The following is a 19,929-nucleotide window of genomic DNA, read 5'->3' on the forward strand; positions in this document are numbered from 1 at the left end:
AAAGGCCGGAGAGGAAGCCAGACAGGATTTGCTTCTTTTGCTTGCACCACAATGCAGTGCTGAAAGAGGAGGAATCTACATAAAAACGCCTTCCTGGCAACGCCCAAATGCCCTGCTGCCATGCAGATAAACACTGGCAGCGGCAGCAAGTGCATGCCCACAGCCACCCCTTGTTCCTTCACACCTTGTATCAGCTGTAATCCAGTCCAGTCCAGTGCTGCCTGCTGAGCAGCACTGACCAACACTGCCTGGGCCCAGGCTTTTATCTCTGAGGCCCCATTATGATGTCAGAAAGCTGGCTCTGGAATCCTGAGGGCTCCACTATGACACGTGCAAAGTTCCGTCTGAACTTTATATAAGACGGTGAGGCTCAGTCAGTCACTCAGTGTTGCCTGAGAGGGCAACACTGCAACAGCCGGCCGCCAGGCTGTCTTTTTTTTGCACAGCTAGTTGCCTCCAGGAGGCCACAAGAGGGAGACAAGGGACTGCAAAATGGAAAATAGGCATCCACCAACTTTACAGACAACTTCTCCTTGCTCCTACAACCTCCATCCTTGCACAGTTTGTTATTCTTCTAGGTAACATAGTAACAAATCCAAATTGCTGCTCTCTTTGTAGGCAAGCAAGGCTTTGTTGCAACTGCAATTCTTACTTCTTCTTGAAATGTAGGGACGACAGTACATTCCATCACATCCATCTAGTGTACACAGGTAGGTCCATTGTGGCGGGCAGGCGAGCGGGCGGGCTGCTTTATTGGCTGTTTGCTGTTCCCCTACTCCACTCCACTATTTGACTGTTGTGCTGCATCAATCAATCAATCAATCAATCAATCAATCAATCAATCAATCAATCAATCAATCAATCAGTGGCTGGCTCAGGTGCAGCTCTTTAACTTACCTAAAAGGGAGGGCGGAGAGAAGACAAGGAAGGTGAATGAGGTGTTCCAATGTGAAATGCCGGAAACACAGAAACACAGACGACACACAACAAGAGGTGGCAATCTATTCATTAATTGCATTTAATCAATGAGCTCATTATCACTCATGCATTGTCCAACAGGTGTTGAAATAATGGGATTAAAAGGGGAGATCCCTTCAGAAAGACAGAAACAATAGCAAAGACAAAAAACACTTTTGGAATCTGCTTTTAGTCAACACATAAGGAAAGGGTGCACCGGTCCTGGAAATACTGCAATACCAGGTCAATGCGTGGAGTGGACAGAGCAAGCTCTATTTCCATCTCCCTGTTCTAAAAATCCATTTAATATATGGTCCCCAGATAGGGGACGTATCAGATATTAAACTGATAAGAACAGATACTACACTTGATCTTAGCCAAAAGGCCGAGAAGCGATAACCCGAACGGGCCGCGCGTTGCCCGAGCCTGCCCGATACTGCTGTTCAGCCCTTGCAGCGATTCAGCCTACTTCTAGGCAATTCCATGGGGCCCTGCAGGCTCACACACTCACAGCTACACGGGAGGTGAATAAAGGCCGGAGAGGAAGCCAGACAGGATTTGCTTCTTTTGCTTGCACCACAATGCAGTGCTGAAAGAGGAGGAATCTACATAAAAACGCCTTCCTGGCAACGCCCAAATGCCCTGCTGCCATGCAGATAAACACTGGCAGCGGCAGCAAGTGCATGCCCACAGCCACCCCTTGTTCCTTCACACCTTGTATCAGCTGTAATCCAGTCCAGTCCAGTGCTGCCTGCTGAGCAGCACTGACCAACACTGCCTGGGCCCAGGCTTTTATCTCTGAGGCCCCATTATGATGTCAGAAAGCTGGCTCTGGAATCCTGAGGGCTCCACTATGACACGTGCAAAGTTCCGTCTGAACTTTATATAAGACGGTGAGGCTCAGTCAGTCACTCAGTGTTGCCTGAGAGGGCAACACTGCAACAGCCGGCCGCCAGGCTGTCTTTTTTTTGCACAGCTAGTTGCCTCCAGGAGGCCACAAGAGGGAGACAAGGGACTGCAAAATGGAAAATAGGCATCCACCAACTTTACAGACAACTTCTCCTTGCTCCTACAACCTCCATCCTTGCACAGTTTGTTATTCTTCTAGGTAACATAGTAACAAATCCAAATTGCTGCTCTCTTTGTAGGCAAGCAAGGCTTTGTTGCAACTGCAATTCTTACTTCTTCTTGAAATGTAGGGACGACAGTACATTCCATCACATCCATCTAGTGTACACAGGTAGGTCCATTGTGGCGGGCAGGCGAGCGGGCGGGCTGCTTTATTGGCTGTTTGCTGTTCCCCTACTCCACTCCACTATTTGACTGTTGTGCTGCATCAATCAATCAATCAATCAATCAATCAATCAATCAATCAGTGGCTGGCTCAGGTGCAGCTCTTTAACTTACCTAAAAGGGAGGGCGGAGAGAAGACAAGGAAGGTGAATGAGGTGTTCCAATGTGAAATGCCGGAAACACAGAAACACAGACGACACACAACAAGAGGTGGCAATCTATTCATTAATTGCATTTAATCAATGAGCTCATTATCACTCATGCATTGTCCAACAGGTGTTGAAATAATGGGATTAAAAGGGGAGATCCCTTCAGAAAGACAGAAACAATAGCAAAGACAAAAAACACTTTTGGAATCTGCTTTTAGTCAACACATAAGGAAAGGGTGCACCGGTCCTGGAAATACTGCAATACCAGGTCAATGCGTGGAGTGGACAGAGCAAGCTCTATTTCCATCTCCCTGTTCTAAAAATCCATTTAATATATGGTCCCCAGATAGGGGACGTATCAGATATTAAACTGATAAGAACAGATACTACACTTGATCTTAGCCAAAAGGCCGAGAAGCGATAACCCGAACGGGCCGCGCGTTGCCCGAGCCTGCCCGATACTGCTGTTCAGCCCTTGCAGCGATTCAGCCTACTTCTAGGCAATTCCATGGGGCCCTGCAGGCTCACACACTCACAGCTACACGGGAGGTGAATAAAGGCCGGAGAGGAAGCCAGACAGGATTTGCTTCTTTTGCTTGCACCACAATGCAGTGCTGAAAGAGGAGGAATCTACATAAAAACGCCTTCCTGGCAACGCCCAAATGCCCCGCTGCCATGCAGATAAACACTGGCAGCGGCAGCAAGTGCATGCCCACAGCCACCCCTTGTTCCTTCACACCTTGTATCAGCTGTAATCCAGTCCAGTCCAGTGCTGCCTGCTGAGCAGCACTGACCAACACTGCCTGGGCCCAGGCTTTTATCTCTGAGGCCCCATTATGATGTCAGAAAGCTGGCTCTGGAATCCTGAGGGCTCCACTATGACACGTGCAAAGTTCCGTCTGAACTTTATATAAGACGGTGAGGCTCAGTCAGTCACTCAGTGTTGCCTGAGAGGGCAACACTGCAACAGCCGGCCGCCAGGCTGTCTTTTTTTTGCACAGCTAGTTGCCTCCAGGAGGCCACAAGAGGGAGACAAGGGACTGCAAAATGGAAAATAGGCATCCACCAACTTTACAGACAACTTCTCCTTGCTCCTACAACCTCCATCCTTGCACAGTTTGTTATTCTTCTAGGTAACATAGTAACAAATCCAAATTGCTGCTCTCTTTGTAGGCAAGCAAGGCTTTGTTGCAACTGCAATTCTTACTTCTTCTTGAAATGTAGGGACGACAGTACATTCCATCACATCCATCTAGTGTACACAGGTAGGTCCATTGTGGCGGGCAGGCGAGCGGGCGGGCTGCTTTATTGGCTGTTTGCTGTTCCCCTACTCCACTCCACTATTTGACTGTTGTGCTGCATCAATCAATCAATCAATCAATCAATCAATCAATCAATCAATCAATCAATCAATCAATCAGTGGCTGGCTCAGGTGCAGCTCTTTAACTTACCTAAAAGGGAGGGCGGAGAGAAGACAAGGAAGGTGAATGAGGTGTTCCAATGTGAAATGCCGGAAACACAGAAACACAGACGACACACAACAAGAGGTGGCAATCTATTCATTAATTGCATTTAATCAATGAGCTCATTATCACTCATGCATTGTCCAACAGGTGTTGAAATAATGGGATTAAAAGGGGAGATCCCTTCAGAAAGACAGAAACAATAGCAAAGACAAAAAACACTTTTGGAATCTGCTTTTAGTCAACACATAAGGAAAGGGTGCACCGGTCCTGGAAATACTGCAATACCAGGTCAATGCGTGGAGTGGACAGAGCAAGCTCTATTTCCATCTCCCTGTTCTAAAAATCCATTTAATATATGGTCCCCAGATAGGGGACGTATCAGATATTAAACTGATAAGAACAGATACTACACTTGATCTTAGCCAAAAGGCCGAGAAGCGATAACCCGAACGGGCCGCGCGTTGCCCGAGCCTGCCCGATACTGCTGTTCAGCCCTTGCAGCGATTCAGCCTACTTCTAGGCAATTCCATGGGGCCCTGCAGGCTCACACACTCACAGCTACACGGGAGGTGAATAAAGGCCGGAGAGGAAGCCAGACAGGATTTGCTTCTTTTGCTTGCACCACAATGCAGTGCTGAAAGAGGAGGAATCTACATAAAAACGCCTTCCTGGCAACGCCCAAATGCCCTGCTGCCATGCAGATAAACACTGGCAGCGGCAGCAAGTGCATGCCCACAGCCACCCCTTGTTCCTTCACACCTTGTATCAGCTGTAATCCAGTCCAGTCCAGTGCTGCCTGCTGAGCAGCACTGACCAACACTGCCTGGGCCCAGGCTTTTATCTCTGAGGCCCCATTATGATGTCAGAAAGCTGGCTCTGGAATCCTGAGGGCTCCACTATGACACGTGCAAAGTTCCGTCTGAACTTTATATAAGACGGTGAGGCTCAGTCAGTCACTCAGTGTTGCCTGAGAGGGCAACACTGCAACAGCCGGCCGCCAGGCTGTCTTTTTTTTGCACAGCTAGTTGCCTCCAGGAGGCCACAAGAGGGAGACAAGGGACTGCAAAATGGAAAATAGGCATCCACCAACTTTACAGACAACTTCTCCTTGCTCCTACAACCTCCATCCTTGCACAGTTTGTTATTCTTCTAGGTAACATAGTAACAAATCCAAATTGCTGCTCTCTTTGTAGGCAAGCAAGGCTTTGTTGCAACTGCAATTCTTACTTCTTCTTGAAATGTAGGGACGACAGTACATTCCATCACATCCATCTAGTGTACACAGGTAGGTCCATTGTGGCGGGCAGGCGAGCGGGCGGGCTGCTTTATTGGCTGTTGCTGTTCCCCTACTCCACTCCACTATTTGACTGTTGTGCTGCAATCAATCAATCAATCAATCAATCAATCAATCAATCAATCAATCAATCAATCAGTGGCTGGCTCAGGTGCAGCTCTTTAACTTACCTAAAAGGGAGGGCGGAGAGAAGACAAGGAAGGTGAATGAGGTGTTCCAATGTGAAATGCCGGAAACACAGAAACACAGACGACACACAACAAGAGGTGGCAATCTATTCATTAATTGCATTTAATCAATGAGCTCATTATCACTCATGCATTGTCCAACAGGTGTTGAAATAATGGGATTAAAAGGGGAGATCCCTTCAGAAAGACAGAAACAATAGCAAAGACATAAAACACTTTTGGAATCTGCTTTTAGTCAACACATAAGGAAAGGGTGCACCGGTCCTGGAAATACTGCAATACCAGGTCAATGCGTGGAGTGGACAGAGCAAGCTCTATTTCCATCTCCCTGTTCTAAAAATCCATTTAATATATGGTCCCCAGATAGGGGACGTATCAGATATTAAACTGATAAGAACAGATACTACACTTGATCTTAGCCAAAAGGCCGAGAAGCGATAACCCGAACGGGCCGCGCGTTGCCCGAGCCTGCCCGATACTGCTGTTCAGCCCTTGCAGCGATTCAGCCTACTTCTAGGCAATTCCATGGGGCCCTGCAGGCTCACACACTCACAGCTACACGGGAGGTGAATAAAGGCCGGAGAGGAAGCCAGACAGGATTTGCTTCTTTTGCTTGCACCACAATGCAGTGCTGAAAGAGGAGGAATCTACATAAAAACGCCTTCCTGGCAACGCCCAAATGCCCTGCTGCCATGCAGATAAACACTGGCAGCGGCAGCAAGTGCATGCCCACAGCCACCCCTTGTTCCTTCACACCTTGTATCAGCTGTAATCCAGTCCAGTCCAGTGCTGCCTGCTGAGCAGCACTGACCAACACTGCCTGGGCCCAGGCTTTTATCTCTGAGGCCCCATTATGATGTCAGAAAGCTGGCTCTGGAATCCTGAGGGCTCCACTATGACACGTGCAAAGTTCCGTCTGAACTTTATATAAGACGGTGAGGCTCAGTCAGTCACTCAGTGTTGCCTGAGAGGGCAACACTGCAACAGCCGGCCGCCAGGCTGTCTTTTTTTTGCACAGCTAGTTGCCTCCAGGAGGCCACAAGAGGGAGACAAGGGACTGCAAAATGGAAAATAGGCATCCACCAACTTTACAGACAACTTCTCCTTGCTCCTACAACCTCCATCCTTGCACAGTTTGTTATTCTTCTAGGTAACATAGTAACAAATCCAAATTGCTGCTCTCTTTGTAGGCAAGCAAGGCTTTGTTGCAACTGCAATTCTTACTTCTTCTTGAAATGTAGGGACGACAGTACATTCCATCACATCCATCTAGTGTACACAGGTAGGTCCATTGTGGCGGGCAGGCGAGCGGGCGGGCTGCTTTATTGGCTGTTTGCTGTTCCCCTACTCCACTCCACTATTTGACTGTTGTGCTGCATCAATCAATCAATCAATCAATCAATCAATCAATCAATCAATCAATCAGTGGCTGGCTCAGGTGCAGCTCTTTAACTTACCTAAAAGGGAGGGCGGAGAGAAGACAAGGAAGGTGAATGAGGTGTTCCAATGTGAAATGCCGGAAACACAGAAACACAGACGACACACAACAAGAGGTGGCAATCTATTCATTAATTGCATTTAATCAATGAGCTCATTATCACTCATGCATTGTCCAACAGGTGTTGAAATAATGGGATTAAAAGGGGAGATCCCTTCAGAAAGACAGAAACAATAGCAAAGACAAAAAACACTTTTGGAATCTGCTTTTAGTCAACACATAAGGAAAGGGTGCACCGGTCCTGGAAATACTGCAATACCAGGTCAATGCGTGGAGTGGACAGAGCAAGCTCTATTTCCATCTCCCTGTTCTAAAAATCCATTTAATATATGGTCCCCAGATAGGGGACGTATCAGATATTAAACTGATAAGAACAGATACTACACTTGATCTTAGCCAAAAGGCCGAGAAGCGATAACCCGAACGGGCCGCGCGTTGCCCGAGCCTGCCCGATACTGCTGTTCAGCCCTTGCAGCGATTCAGCCTACTTCTAGGCAATTCCATGGGGCCCTGCAGGCTCACACACTCACAGCTACACGGGAGGTGAATAAAGGCCGGAGAGGAAGCCAGACAGGATTTGCTTCTTTTGCTTGCACCACAATGCAGTGCTGAAAGAGGAGGAATCTACATAAAAACGCCTTCCTGGCAACGCCCAAATGCCCTGCTGCCATGCAGATAAACACTGGCAGCGGCAGCAAGTGCATGCCCACAGCCACCCCTTGTTCCTTCACACCTTGTATCAGCTGTAATCCAGTCCAGTCCAGTGCTGCCTGCTGAGCAGCACTGACCAACACTGCCTGGGCCCAGGCTTTTATCTCTGAGGCCCCATTATGATGTCAGAAAGCTGGCTCTGGAATCCTGAGGGCTCCACTATGACACGTGCAAAGTTCCGTCTGAACTTTATATAAGACGGTGAGGCTCAGTCAGTCACTCAGTGTTGCCTGAGAGGGCAACACTGCAACAGCCGGCCGCCAGGCTGTCTTTTTTTTGCACAGCTAGTTGCCTCCAGGAGGCCACAAGAGGGAGACAAGGGACTGCAAAATGGAAAATAGGCATCCACCAACTTTACAGACAACTTCTCCTTGCTCCTACAACCTCCATCCTTGCACAGTTTGTTATTCTTCTAGGTAACATAGTAACAAATCCAAATTGCTGCTCTCTTTGTAGGCAAGCAAGGCTTTGTTGCAACTGCAATTCTTACTTCTTCTTGAAATGTAGGGACGACAGTACATTCCATCACATCCATCTAGTGTACACAGGTAGGTCCATTGTGGCGGGCAGGCGAGCGGGCGGGCTGCTTTATTGGCTGTTTGCTGTTCCCCTACTCCACTCCACTATTTGACTGTTGTGCTGCATCAATCAATCAATCAATCAATCAATCAATCAATCAATCAATCAATCAGTGGCTGGCTCAGGTGCAGCTCTTTAACTTACCTAAAAGGGAGGGCGGAGAGAAGACAAGGAAGGTGAATGAGGTGTTCCAATGTGAAATGCCGGAAACACAGAAACACAGACGACACACAACAAGAGGTGGCAATCTATTCATTAATTGCATTTAATCAATGAGCTCATTATCACTCATGCATTGTCCAACAGGTGTTGAAATAATGGGATTAAAAGGGGAGATCCCTTCAGAAAGACAGAAACAATAGCAAAGACAAAAAACACTTTTGGAATCTGCTTTTAGTCAACACATAAGGAAAGGGTGCACCGGTCCTGGAAATACTGCAATACCAGGTCAATGCGTGGAGTGGACAGAGCAAGCTCTATTTCCATCTCCCTGTTCTAAAAATCCATTTAATATATGGTCCCCAGATAGGGGACGTATCAGATATTAAACTGATAAGAACAGATACTACACTTGATCTTAGCCAAAAGGCCGAGAAGCGATAACCCGAACGGGCCGCGCGTTGCCCGAGCCTGCCCGATACTGCTGTTCAGCCCTTGCAGCGATTCAGCCTACTTCTAGGCAATTCCATGGGGCCCTGCAGGCTCACACACTCACAGCTACACGGGAGGTGAATAAAGGCCGGAGAGGAAGCCAGACAGGATTTGCTTCTTTTGCTTGCACCACAATGCAGTGCTGAAAGAGGAGGAATCTACATAAAAACGCCTTCCTGGCAACGCCCAAATGCCCTGCTGCCATGCAGATAAACACTGGCAGCGGCAGCAAGTGCATGCCCACAGCCACCCCTTGTTCCTTCACACCTTGTATCAGCTGTAATCCAGTCCAGTCCAGTGCTGCCTGCTGAGCAGCACTGACCAACACTGCCTGGGCCCAGGCTTTTATCTCTGAGGCCCCATTATGATGTCAGAAAGCTGGCTCTGGAATCCTGAGGGCTCCACTATGACACGTGCAAAGTTCCGTCTGAACTTTATATAAGACGGTGAGGCTCAGTCAGTCACTCAGTGTTGCCTGAGAGGGCAACACTGCAACAGCCGGCCGCCAGGCTGTCTTTTTTTTGCACAGCTAGTTGCCTCCAGGAGGCCACAAGAGGGAGACAAGGGACTGCAAAATGGAAAATAGGCATCCACCAACTTTACAGACAACTTCTCCTTGCTCCTACAACCTCCATCCTTGCACAGTTTGTTATTCTTCTAGGTAACATAGTAACAAATCCAAATTGCTGCTCTCTTTGTAGGCAAGCAAGGCTTTGTTGCAACTGCAATTCTTACTTCTTCTTGAAATGTAGGGACGACAGTACATTCCATCACATCCATCTAGTGTACACAGGTAGGTCCATTGTGGCGGGCAGGCGAGCGGGCGGGCTGCTTTATTGGCTGTTTGCTGTTCCCCTACTCCACTCCACTATTTGACTGTTGTGCTGCATCAATCAATCAATCAATCAATCAATCAATCAATCAATCAATCAATCAATCAATCAATCAATCAATCAGTGGCTGGCTCAGGTGCAGCTCTTTAACTTACCTAAAAGGGAGGGCGGAGAGAAGACAAGGAAGGTGAATGAGGTGTTCCAATGTGAAATGCCGGAAACACAGAAACACAGACGACACACAACAAGAGGTGGCAATCTATTCATTAATTGCATTTAATCAATGAGCTCATTATCACTCATGCATTGTCCAACAGGTGTTGAAATAATGGGATTAAAAGGGGAGATCCCTTCAGAAAGACAGAAACAATAGCAAAGACAAAAAACACTTTTGGAATCTGCTTTTAGTCAACACATAAGGAAAGGGTGCACCGGTCCTGGAAATACTGCAATACCAGGTCAATGCGTGGAGTGGACAGAGCAAGCTCTATTTCCATCTCCCTGTTCTAAAAATCCATTTAATATATGGTCCCCAGATAGGGGACGTATCAGATATTAAACTGATAAGAACAGATACTACACTTGATCTTAGCCAAAAGGCCGAGAAGCGATAACCCGAACGGGCCGCGCGTTGCCCGAGCCTGCCCGATACTGCTGTTCAGCCCTTGCAGCGATTCAGCCTACTTCTAGGCAATTCCATGGGGCCCTGCAGGCTCACACACTCACAGCTACACGGGAGGTGAATAAAGGCCGGAGAGGAAGCCAGACAGGATTTGCTTCTTTTGCTTGCACCACAATGCAGTGCTGAAAGAGGAGGAATCTACATAAAAATGCCTTCCTGGCAACGCCCAAATGCCCTGCTGCCATGCAGATAAACACTGGCAGCGGCAGCAAGTGCATGCCCACAGCCACCCCTTGTTCCTTCACACCTTGTATCAGCTGTAATCCAGTCCAGTCCAGTGCTGCCTGCTGAGCAGCACTGACCAACACTGCCTGGGCCCAGGCTTTTATCTCTGAGGCCCCATTATGATGTCAGAAAGCTGGCTCTGGAATCCTGAGGGCTCCACTATGACACGTGCAAAGTTCCGTCTGAACTTTATATAAGACGGTGAGGCTCAGTCAGTCACTCAGTGTTGCCTGAGAGGGCAACACTGCAACAGCCGGCCGCCAGGCTGTCTTTTTTTTGCACAGCTAGTTGCCTCCAGGAGGCCACAAGAGGGAGACAAGGGACTGCAAAATGGAAAATAGGCATCCACCAACTTTACAGACAACTTCTCCTTGCTCCTACAACCTCCATCCTTGCACAGTTTGTTATTCTTCTAGGTAACATAGTAACAAATCCAAATTGCTGCTCTCTTTGTAGGCAAGCAAGGCTTTGTTGCAACTGCAATTCTTACTTCTTCTTGAAATGTAGGGACGACAGTACATTCCATCACATCCATCTAGTGTACACAGGTAGGTCCATTGTGGCGGGCAGGCGAGCGGGCGGGCTGCTTTATTGGCTGTTTGCTGTTCCCCTACTCCACTCCACTATTTGACTGTTGTGCTGCATCAATCAATCAATCAATCAATCAATCAATCAATCAATCAGTGGCTGGCTCAGGTGCAGCTCTTTAACTTACCTAAAAGGGAGGGCGGAGAGAAGACAAGGAAGGTGAATGAGGTGTTCCAATGTGAAATGCCGGAAACACAGAAACACAGACGACACACAACAAGAGGTGGCAATCTATTCATTAATTGCATTTAATCAATGAGCTCATTATCACTCATGCATTGTCCAACAGGTGTTGAAATAATGGGATTAAAAGGGGAGATCCCTTCAGAAAGACAGAAACAATAGCAAAGACAAAAAACACTTTTGGAATCTGCTTTTAGTCAACACATAAGGAAAGGGTGCACCGGTCCTGGAAATACTGCAATACCAGGTCAATGCGTGGAGTGGACAGAGCAAGCTCTATTTCCATCTCCCTGTTCTAAAAATCCATTTAATATATGGTCCCCAGATAGGGGACGTATCAGATATTAAACTGATAAGAACAGATACTACACTTGATCTTAGCCAAAAGGCCGAGAAGCGATAACCCGAACGGGCCGCGCGTTGCCCGAGCCTGCCCGATACTGCTGTTCAGCCCTTGCAGCGATTCAGCCTACTTCTAGGCAATTCCATGGGGCCCTGCAGGCTCACACACTCACAGCTACACGGGAGGTGAATAAAGGCCGGAGAGGAAGCCAGACAGGATTTGCTTCTTTTGCTTGCACCACAATGCAGTGCTGAAAGAGGAGGAATCTACATAAAAACGCCTTCCTGGCAACGCCCAAATGCCCTGCTGCCATGCAGATAAACACTGGCAGCGGCAGCAAGTGCATGCCCACAGCCACCCCTTGTTCCTTCACACCTTGTATCAGCTGTAATCCAGTCCAGTCCAGTGCTGCCTGCTGAGCAGCACTGACCAACACTGCCTGGGCCCAGGCTTTTATCTCTGAGGCCCCATTATGATGTCAGAAAGCTGGCTCTGGAATCCTGAGGGCTCCACTATGACACGTGCAAAGTTCCGTCTGAACTTTATATAAGACGGTGAGGCTCAGTCAGTCACTCAGTGTTGCCTGAGAGGGCAACACTGCAACAGCCGGCCGCCAGGCTGTCTTTTTTTTGCACAGCTAGTTGCCTCCAGGAGGCCACAAGAGGGAGACAAGGGACTGCAAAATGGAAAATAGGCATCCACCAACTTTACAGACAACTTCTCCTTGCTCCTACAACCTCCATCCTTGCACAGTTTGTTATTCTTCTAGGTAACATAGTAACAAATCCAAATTGCTGCTCTCTTTGTAGGCAAGCAAGGCTTTGTTGCAACTGCAATTCTTACTTCTTCTTGAAATGTAGGGACGACAGTACATTCCATCACATCCATCTAGTGTACACAGGTAGGTCCATTGTGGCGGGCAGGCGAGCGGGCGGGCTGCTTTATTGGCTGTTTGCTGTTCCCCTACTCCACTCCACTATTTGACTGTTGTGCTGCATCAATCAATCAATCAATCAATCAATCAATCAATCAATCAATCAATCAATCAATCAGTGGCTGGCTCAGGTGCAGCTCTTTAACTTACCTAAAAGGGAGGGCGGAGAGAAGACAAGGAAGGTGAATGAGGTGTTCCAATGTGAAATGCCGGAAACACAGAAACACAGACGACACACAACAAGAGGTGGCAATCTATTCATTAATTGCATTTAATCAATGAGCTCATTATCACTCATGCATTGTCCAACAGGTGTTGAAATAATGGGATTAAAAGGGGAGATCCCTTCAGAAAGACAGAAACAATAGCAAAGACAAAAAACACTTTTGGAATCTGCTTTTAGTCAACACATAAGGAAAGGGTGCACCGGTCCTGGAAATACTGCAATACCAGGTCAATGCGTGGAGTGGACAGAGCAAGCTCTATTTCCATCTCCCTGTTCTAAAAATCCATTTAATATATGGTCCCCAGATAGGGGACGTATCAGATATTAAACTGATAAGAACAGATACTACACTTGATCTTAGCCAAAAGGCCGAGAAGCGATAACCCGAACGGGCCGCGCGTTGCCCGAGCCTGCCCGATACTGCTGTTTAGCCCTTGCAGCGATTCAGCCTACTTCTAGGCAATTCCATGGGGCCCTGCAGGCTCACACACTCACAGCTACACGGGAGGTGAATAAAGGCCGGAGAGGAAGCCAGACAGGATTTGCTTCTTTTGCTTGCACCACAATGCAGTGCTGAAAGAGGAGGAATCTACATAAAAACGCCTTCCTGGCAACGCCCAAATGCCCTGCTGCCATGCAGATAAACACTGGCAGCGGCAGCAAGTGCATGCCCACAGCCACCCCTTGTTCCTTCACACCTTGTATCAGCTGTAATCCAGTCCAGTCCAGTGCTGCCTGCTGAGCAGCACTGACCAACACTGCCTGGGCCCAGGCTTTTATCTCTGAGGCCCCATTATGATGTCAGAAAGCTGGCTCTGGAATCCTGAGGGCTCCACTATGACACGTGCAAAGTTCCGTCTGAACTTTATATAAGACGGTGAGGCTCAGTCAGTCACTCAGTGTTGCCTGAGAGGGCAACACTGCAACAGCCGGCCGCCAGGCTGTCTTTTTTTTGCACAGCTAGTTGCCTCCAGGAGGCCACAAGAGGGAGACAAGGGACTGCAAAATGGAAAATAGGCATCCACCAACTTTACAGACAACTTCTCCTTGCTCCTACAACCTCCATCCTTGCACAGTTTGTTATTCTTCTAGGTAACATAGTAACAAATCCAAATTGCTGCTCTCTTTGTAGGCAAGCAAGGCTTTGTTGCAACTGCAATTCTTACTTCTTCTTGAAATGTAGGGACGACAGTACATTCCATCACATCCATCTAGTGTACACAGGTAGGTCCATTGTGGCGGGCAGGCGAGCGGGCGGGCTGCTTTATTGGCTGTTTGCTGTTCCCCTACTCCACTCCACTATTTGACTGTTGTGCTGCATCAATCAATCAATCAATCAATCAATCAATCAATCAATCAGTGGCTGGCTCAGGTGCAGCTCTTTAACTTACCTAAAAGGGAGGGCGGAGAGAAGACAAGGAAGGTGAATGAGGTGTTCCAATGTGAAATGCCGGAAACACAGAAACACAGACGACACACAACAAGAGGTGGCAATCTATTCATTAATTGCATTTAATCAATGAGCTCATTATCACTCATGCATTGTCCAACAGGTGTTGAAATAATGGGATTAAAAGGGGAGATCCCTTCAGAAAGACAGAAACAATAGCAAAGACAAAAAACACTTTTGGAATCTGCTTTTAGTCAACACATAAGGAAAGGGTGCACCGGTCCTGGAAATACTGCAATACCAGGTCAATGCGTGGAGTGGACAGAGCAAGCTCTATTTCCATCTCCCTGTTCTAAAAATCCATTTAATATATGGTCCCCAGATAGGGGACGTATCAGATATTAAACTGATAAGAACAGATACTACACTTGATCTTAGCCAAAAGGCCGAGAAGCGATAACCCGAACGGGCCGCGCGTTGCCCGAGCCTGCCCGATACTGCTGTTCAGCCCTTGCAGCGATTCAGCCTACTTCTAGGCAATTCCATGGGGCCCTGCAGGCTCACACACTCACAGCTACACGGGAGGTGAATAAAGGCCGGAGAGGAAGCCAGACAGGATTTGCTTCTTTTGCTTGCACCACAATGCAGTGCTGAAAGAGGAGGAATCTACATAAAAACGCCTTCCTGGCAACGCCCAAATGCCCTGCTGCCATGCAGATAAACACTGGCAGCGGCAGCAAGTGCATGCCCACAGCCACCCCTTGTTCCTTCACACCTTGTATCAGCTGTAATCCAGTCCAGTCCAGTGCTGCCTGCTGAGCAGCACTGACCAACACTGCCTGGGCCCAGGCTTTTATCTCTGAGGCCCCATTATGATGTCAGAAAGCTGGCTCTGGAATCCTGAGGGCTCCACTATGACACGTGCAAAGTTCCGTCTGAACTTTATATAAGACGGTGAGGCTCAGTCAGTCACTCAGTGTTGCCTGAGAGGGCAACACTGCAACAGCCGGCCGCCAGGCTGTCTTTTTTTTGCACAGCTAGTTGCCTCCAGGAGGCCACAAGAGGGAGACAAGGGACTGCAAAATGGAAAATAGGCATCCACCAACTTTACAGACAACTTCTCCTTGCTCCTACAACCTCCATCCTTGCACAGTTTGTTATTCTTCTAGGTAACATAGTAACAAATCCAAATTGCTGCTCTCTTTGTAGGCAAGCAAGGCTTTGTTGCAACTGCAATTCTTACTTCTTCTTGAAATGTAGGGACGACAGTACATTCCATCACATCCATCTAGTGTACACAGGTAGGTCCATTGTGGCGGGCAGGCGAGCGGGCGGGCTGCTTTATTGGCTGTTTGCTGTTCCCCTACTCCACTCCACTATTTGACTGTTGTGCTGCATCAATCAATCAATCAATCAATCAATCAATCAATCAATCAATCAATCAATCAATCAGTGGCTGGCTCAGGTGCAGCTCTTTAACTTACCTAAAAGGGAGGGCGGAGAGAAGACAAGGAAGGTGAATGAGGTGTTCCAATGTGAAATGCCGGAAACACAGAAACACAGACGACACACAACAAGAGGTGGCAATCTATTCATTAATTGCATTTAATCAATGAGCTCATTATCACTCATGCATTGTCCAACAGGTGTTGAAATAATGGGATTAAAAGGGGAGATCCCTTCAGAAAGACAGAAACAATAGCAAAGACAAAAAACACTTTTGGAATCTGCTTTTAGTCAACACATAAGGAAAGGGTGCACCGGTCCTGGAAATACTGCAATACCAGGTCAATGCGTGGAGTGGACAGAGCAAGCTCTATTTCCATCTCCCTGTTCTAAAAATCCATTTAATATATGGTCCCCAGATAGGGGACGTATCAGATATTAAACTGATAAGAACAGATACTACACTTGATCTTAGCCAAAAGGCCGAGAAGCGATAACCCGAACGGGCCGCGCGTTGCCCGAGCCTGCCCGATACTGCTGTTTAGCCCTTGCAGCGATTCAGCCTACTTCTAGGCAATTCCATGGGGCCCTGCAGGCTCACACACTCACAGCTACACGGGAGGTGAATAAAGGCCGGAGAGGAAGCCAGACAGGATTTGCTTCTTTTGCTTGCACCACAATGCAGTGCTGAAAGAGGAGGAATCTACATAAAAACGCCTTCCTGGCAACGCCCAAATGCCCTGCTGCCATGCAGATAAACACTGGCAGCGGCAGCAAGTGCATGCCCACAGCCACCCCTTGTTCCTTCACACCTTGTATCAGCTGTAATCCAGTCCAGTCCAGTGCTGCCTGCTGAGCAGCACTGACCAACACTGCCTGGGCCCAGGCTTTTATCTCTGAGGCCCCATTATGATGTCAGAAAGCTGGCTCTGGAATCCTGAGGGCTCCACTATGACACGTGCAAAGTTCCGTCTGAACTTTATATAAGACGGTGAGGCTCAGTCAGTCACTCAGTGTTGCCTGAGAGGGCAACACTGCAACAGCCGGCCGCCAGGCTGTCTTTTTTTTGCACAGCTAGTTGCCTCCAGGAGGCCACAAGAGGGAGACAAGGGACTGCAAAATGGAAAATAGGCATCCACCAACTTTACAGACAACTTCTCCTTGCTCCTACAACCTCCATCCTTGCACAGTTTGTTATTCTTCTAGGTAACATAGTAACAAATCCAAATTGCTGCTCTCTTTGTAGGCAAGCAAGGCTTTGTTGCAACTGCAATTCTTACTTCTTCTTGAAATGTAGGGACGACAGTACATTCCATCACATCCATCTAGTGTACACAGGTAGGTCCATTGTGGCGGGCAGGCGAGCGGGCGGGCTGCTTTATTGGCTGTTTGCTGTTCCCCTACTCCACTCCACTATTTGACTGTTGTGCTGCATCAATCAATCAATCAATCAATCAATCAATCAATCAATCAATCAATCAATCAATCAATCAGTGGCTGGCTCAGGTGCAGCTCTTTAACTTACCTAAAAGGGAGGGCGGAGAGAAGACAAGGAAGGTGAATGAGGTGTTCCAATGTGAAATGCCGGAAACACAGAAACACAGACGACACACAACAAGAGGTGGCAATCTATTCATTAATTGCATTTAATCAATGAGCTCATTATCACTCATGCATTGTCCAACAGGTGTTGAAATAATGGGATTAAAAGGGGAGATCCCTTCAGAAAGACAGAAACAATAGCAAAGACAAAAAACACTTTTGGAATCTGCTTTTAGTCAACACATAAGGAAAGGGTGCACCGGTCCTGGAAATACTGCAATACCAGGTCAATGCGTGGAGTGGACAGAGCAAGCTCTATTTCCATCTCCCTGTTCTAAAAATCCATTTAATATATGGTCCCCAGATAGGGGACGTATCAGATATTAAACTGATAAGAACAGATACTACACTTGATCTTAGCCAAAAGGCCGAGAAGCGATAACCCGAACGGGCCGCGCGTTGCCCGAGCCTGCCCGATACTGCTGTTCAGCCCTTGCAGCGATTCAGCCTACTTCTAGGCAATTCCATGGGGCCCTGCAGGCTCACACACTCACAGCTACACGGGAGGTGAATAAAGGCCGGAGAGGAAGCCAGACAGGATTTGCTTCTTTTGCTTGCACCACAATGCAGTGCTGAAAGAGGAGGAATCGACATAAAAACGCCTTCCTGGCAACGCCCAAATGCCCTGCTGCCATGCAGATAAACACTGGCAGCGGCAGCAAGTGCATGCCCACAGCCACCCCTTGTTCCTTCACTCCTTGTATCAGCTGTAATCCAGTCCAGTCCAGTGCTGCCTGCTGAGCAGCACTGACCAACACTGCCTGGGCCCAGGCTTTTATCTCTGAGGCCCCATTATGATGTCAGAAAGCTGGCTCTGGAATCCTGAGGGCTCCACTATGACACGTGCAAAGTTCCGTCTGAACTTTATATAAGACGGTGAGGCTCAGTCAGTCATTCAGTGTTGCCTGAGAGGGCAACACTGCAACAGCCGGCCGCCAGGCTGTCTTTTTTTTGCACAGCTAGTTGCCTCCAGGAGGCCACAAGAGGGAGACAAGGGACTGCAAAATGGAAAATAGGCATCCACCAACTTTACAGACAACTTCTCCTTGCTCCTACAACCTCCATCCTTGCACAGTTTGTTATTCTTCTAGGTAACATAGTAACAAATCCAAATTGCTGCTCTCTTTGTAGGCAAGCAAGGCTTTGTTGCAACTGCAATTCTTACTTCTTCTTGAAATGTAGGGACGACAGTACATTCCATCACATCCATCTAGTGTACACAGGTAGGTCCATTGTGGCGGGCAGGCGAGCGGGCGGGCTGCTTTATTGGCTGTTTGCTGTTCCCCTACTCCACTCCACTATTTGACTGTTGTGCTGCATCAATCAATCAATCAATCAATCAATCAATCAATCAATCAATCAATCAATCAATCAATCAATCAATCAGTGGCTGGCTCAGGTGCAGCTCTTTAACTTACCTAAAAGGGAGGGCGGAGAGAAGACAAGGAAGGTGAATGAGGTGTTCCAATGTGAAATGCCGGAAACACAGAAACACAGACGACACACAACAAGAGGTGGCAATCTATTCATTAATTGCATTTAATCAATGAGCTCATTATCACTCATGCATTGTCCAACAGGTGTTGAAATAATGGGATTAAAAGGGGAGATCCCTTCAGAAAGACAGAAACAATAGCAAAGACAAAAAACACTTTTGGAATCTGCTTTTAGTCAACACATAAGGAAAGGGTGCACCGGTCCTGGAAATACTGCAATACCAGGTCAATGCGTGGAGTGGACAGAGCAAGCTCTATTTCCATCTCCCTGTTCTAAAAATCCATTTAATATATGGTCCCCAGATAGGGGACGTATCAGATATTAAACTGATAAGAACAGATACTACACTTGATCTTAGCCAAAAGGCCGAGAAGCGATAACCCGAACGGGCCGCGCGTTGCCCGAGCCTGCCCGATACTGCTGTTCAGCCCTTGCAGCGATTCAGCCTACTTCTAGGCAATTCCATGGGGCCCTGCAGGCTCACACACTCACAGCTACACGGGAGGTGAATAAAGGCCGGAGAGGAAGCCAGACAGGATTTGCTTCTTTTGCTTGCACCACAATGCAGTGCTGAAAGAGGAGGAATCTACATAAAAACGCCTTCCTGGCAACGCCCAAATGCCCTGCTGCCATGCAGATAAACACTGGCAGCGGCAGCAAGTGCATGCCCACAGCCACCCCTTGTTCCTTCACACCTTGTATCAGCTGTAATCCAGTCCAGTCCAGTGCTGCCTGCTGAGCAGCACTGACCAACACTGCCTGGGCCCAGGCTTTTATCTCTGAGGCCCCATTATGATGTCAGAAAGCTGGCTCTGGAATCCTGAGGGCTCCACTATGACACGTGCAAAGTTCCGTCTGAACTTTATATAAGACGGTGAGGCTCAGTCAGTCACTCAGTGTTGCCTGAGAGGGCAACACTGCAACAGCCGGCCGCCAGGCTGTCTTTTTTTTGCACAGCTAGTTGCCTCCAGGAGGCCACAAGAGGGAGACAAGGGACTGCAAAATGGAAAATAGGCATCCACCAACTTTACAGACAACTTCTCCTTGCTCCTACAACCTCCATCCTTGCACAGTTTGTTATTCTTCTAGGTAACATAGTAACAAATCCAAATTGCTGCTCTCTTTGTAGGCAAGCAAGGCTTTGTTGCAACTGCAATTCTTACTTCTTCTTGAAATGTAGGGACGACAGTACA

The 19,929-nt window shown here is 47.8% G+C and overlaps 13 non-coding genes across 13 annotated transcripts; all 13 read right to left on the reverse strand.

The window, feature by feature from the left end:
- Positions 1–1,163: 1,163 nt before the first annotated feature.
- LOC142691949 (U2 spliceosomal RNA) lies at positions 1,164–1,354 on the reverse strand. Its single transcript, XR_012860452.1, has one exon. It is a non-coding gene; the product is annotated as a U2 spliceosomal RNA (small nuclear RNA).
- A 1,276-nt stretch (positions 1,355–2,630) lies between these two features.
- LOC142691950 (U2 spliceosomal RNA) lies at positions 2,631–2,821 on the reverse strand. Its single transcript, XR_012860453.1, has one exon. It is a non-coding gene; the product is annotated as a U2 spliceosomal RNA (small nuclear RNA).
- A 1,296-nt stretch (positions 2,822–4,117) lies between these two features.
- LOC142691951 (U2 spliceosomal RNA) lies at positions 4,118–4,308 on the reverse strand. The gene has a single exon (XR_012860454.1). It is a non-coding gene; the product is annotated as a U2 spliceosomal RNA (small nuclear RNA).
- A 1,288-nt stretch (positions 4,309–5,596) lies between these two features.
- LOC142691952 (U2 spliceosomal RNA) lies at positions 5,597–5,787 on the reverse strand. The gene has a single exon (XR_012860455.1). It is a non-coding gene; the product is annotated as a U2 spliceosomal RNA (small nuclear RNA).
- A 1,284-nt stretch (positions 5,788–7,071) lies between these two features.
- LOC142691953 (U2 spliceosomal RNA) lies at positions 7,072–7,262 on the reverse strand. The gene has a single exon (XR_012860456.1). It is a non-coding gene; the product is annotated as a U2 spliceosomal RNA (small nuclear RNA).
- Positions 7,263–8,546: 1,284 nt separating this feature from the next.
- On the reverse strand, positions 8,547–8,737 carry LOC142691954 (U2 spliceosomal RNA). Its single transcript, XR_012860457.1, has one exon. It is a non-coding gene; the product is annotated as a U2 spliceosomal RNA (small nuclear RNA).
- Positions 8,738–10,041: 1,304 nt separating this feature from the next.
- Positions 10,042–10,232, reverse strand: LOC142691955 (U2 spliceosomal RNA). The gene has a single exon (XR_012860458.1). It is a non-coding gene; the product is annotated as a U2 spliceosomal RNA (small nuclear RNA).
- Positions 10,233–11,508: 1,276 nt separating this feature from the next.
- LOC142691957 (U2 spliceosomal RNA) lies at positions 11,509–11,699 on the reverse strand. The gene has a single exon (XR_012860460.1). It is a non-coding gene; the product is annotated as a U2 spliceosomal RNA (small nuclear RNA).
- Positions 11,700–12,991: 1,292 nt separating this feature from the next.
- LOC142691959 (U2 spliceosomal RNA) lies at positions 12,992–13,182 on the reverse strand. Its single transcript, XR_012860461.1, has one exon. It is a non-coding gene; the product is annotated as a U2 spliceosomal RNA (small nuclear RNA).
- A 1,276-nt stretch (positions 13,183–14,458) lies between these two features.
- On the reverse strand, positions 14,459–14,649 carry LOC142691960 (U2 spliceosomal RNA). Its single transcript, XR_012860462.1, has one exon. It is a non-coding gene; the product is annotated as a U2 spliceosomal RNA (small nuclear RNA).
- Positions 14,650–15,941: 1,292 nt separating this feature from the next.
- Positions 15,942–16,132, reverse strand: LOC142691961 (U2 spliceosomal RNA). Its single transcript, XR_012860463.1, has one exon. It is a non-coding gene; the product is annotated as a U2 spliceosomal RNA (small nuclear RNA).
- Positions 16,133–17,428: 1,296 nt separating this feature from the next.
- Positions 17,429–17,619, reverse strand: LOC142691962 (U2 spliceosomal RNA). Its single transcript, XR_012860464.1, has one exon. It is a non-coding gene; the product is annotated as a U2 spliceosomal RNA (small nuclear RNA).
- Positions 17,620–18,923: 1,304 nt separating this feature from the next.
- Positions 18,924–19,114, reverse strand: LOC142691963 (U2 spliceosomal RNA). The gene has a single exon (XR_012860465.1). It is a non-coding gene; the product is annotated as a U2 spliceosomal RNA (small nuclear RNA).
- Positions 19,115–19,929: the final 815 nt, after the last annotated feature.

This window comes from Rhinoderma darwinii, assembly GCF_050947455.1.
Source record: "Rhinoderma darwinii isolate aRhiDar2 chromosome 5 unlocalized genomic scaffold, aRhiDar2.hap1 SUPER_5_unloc_39, whole genome shotgun sequence".
Taxonomy (NCBI): Eukaryota; Metazoa; Chordata; class Amphibia; order Anura; family Rhinodermatidae; genus Rhinoderma; species Rhinoderma darwinii.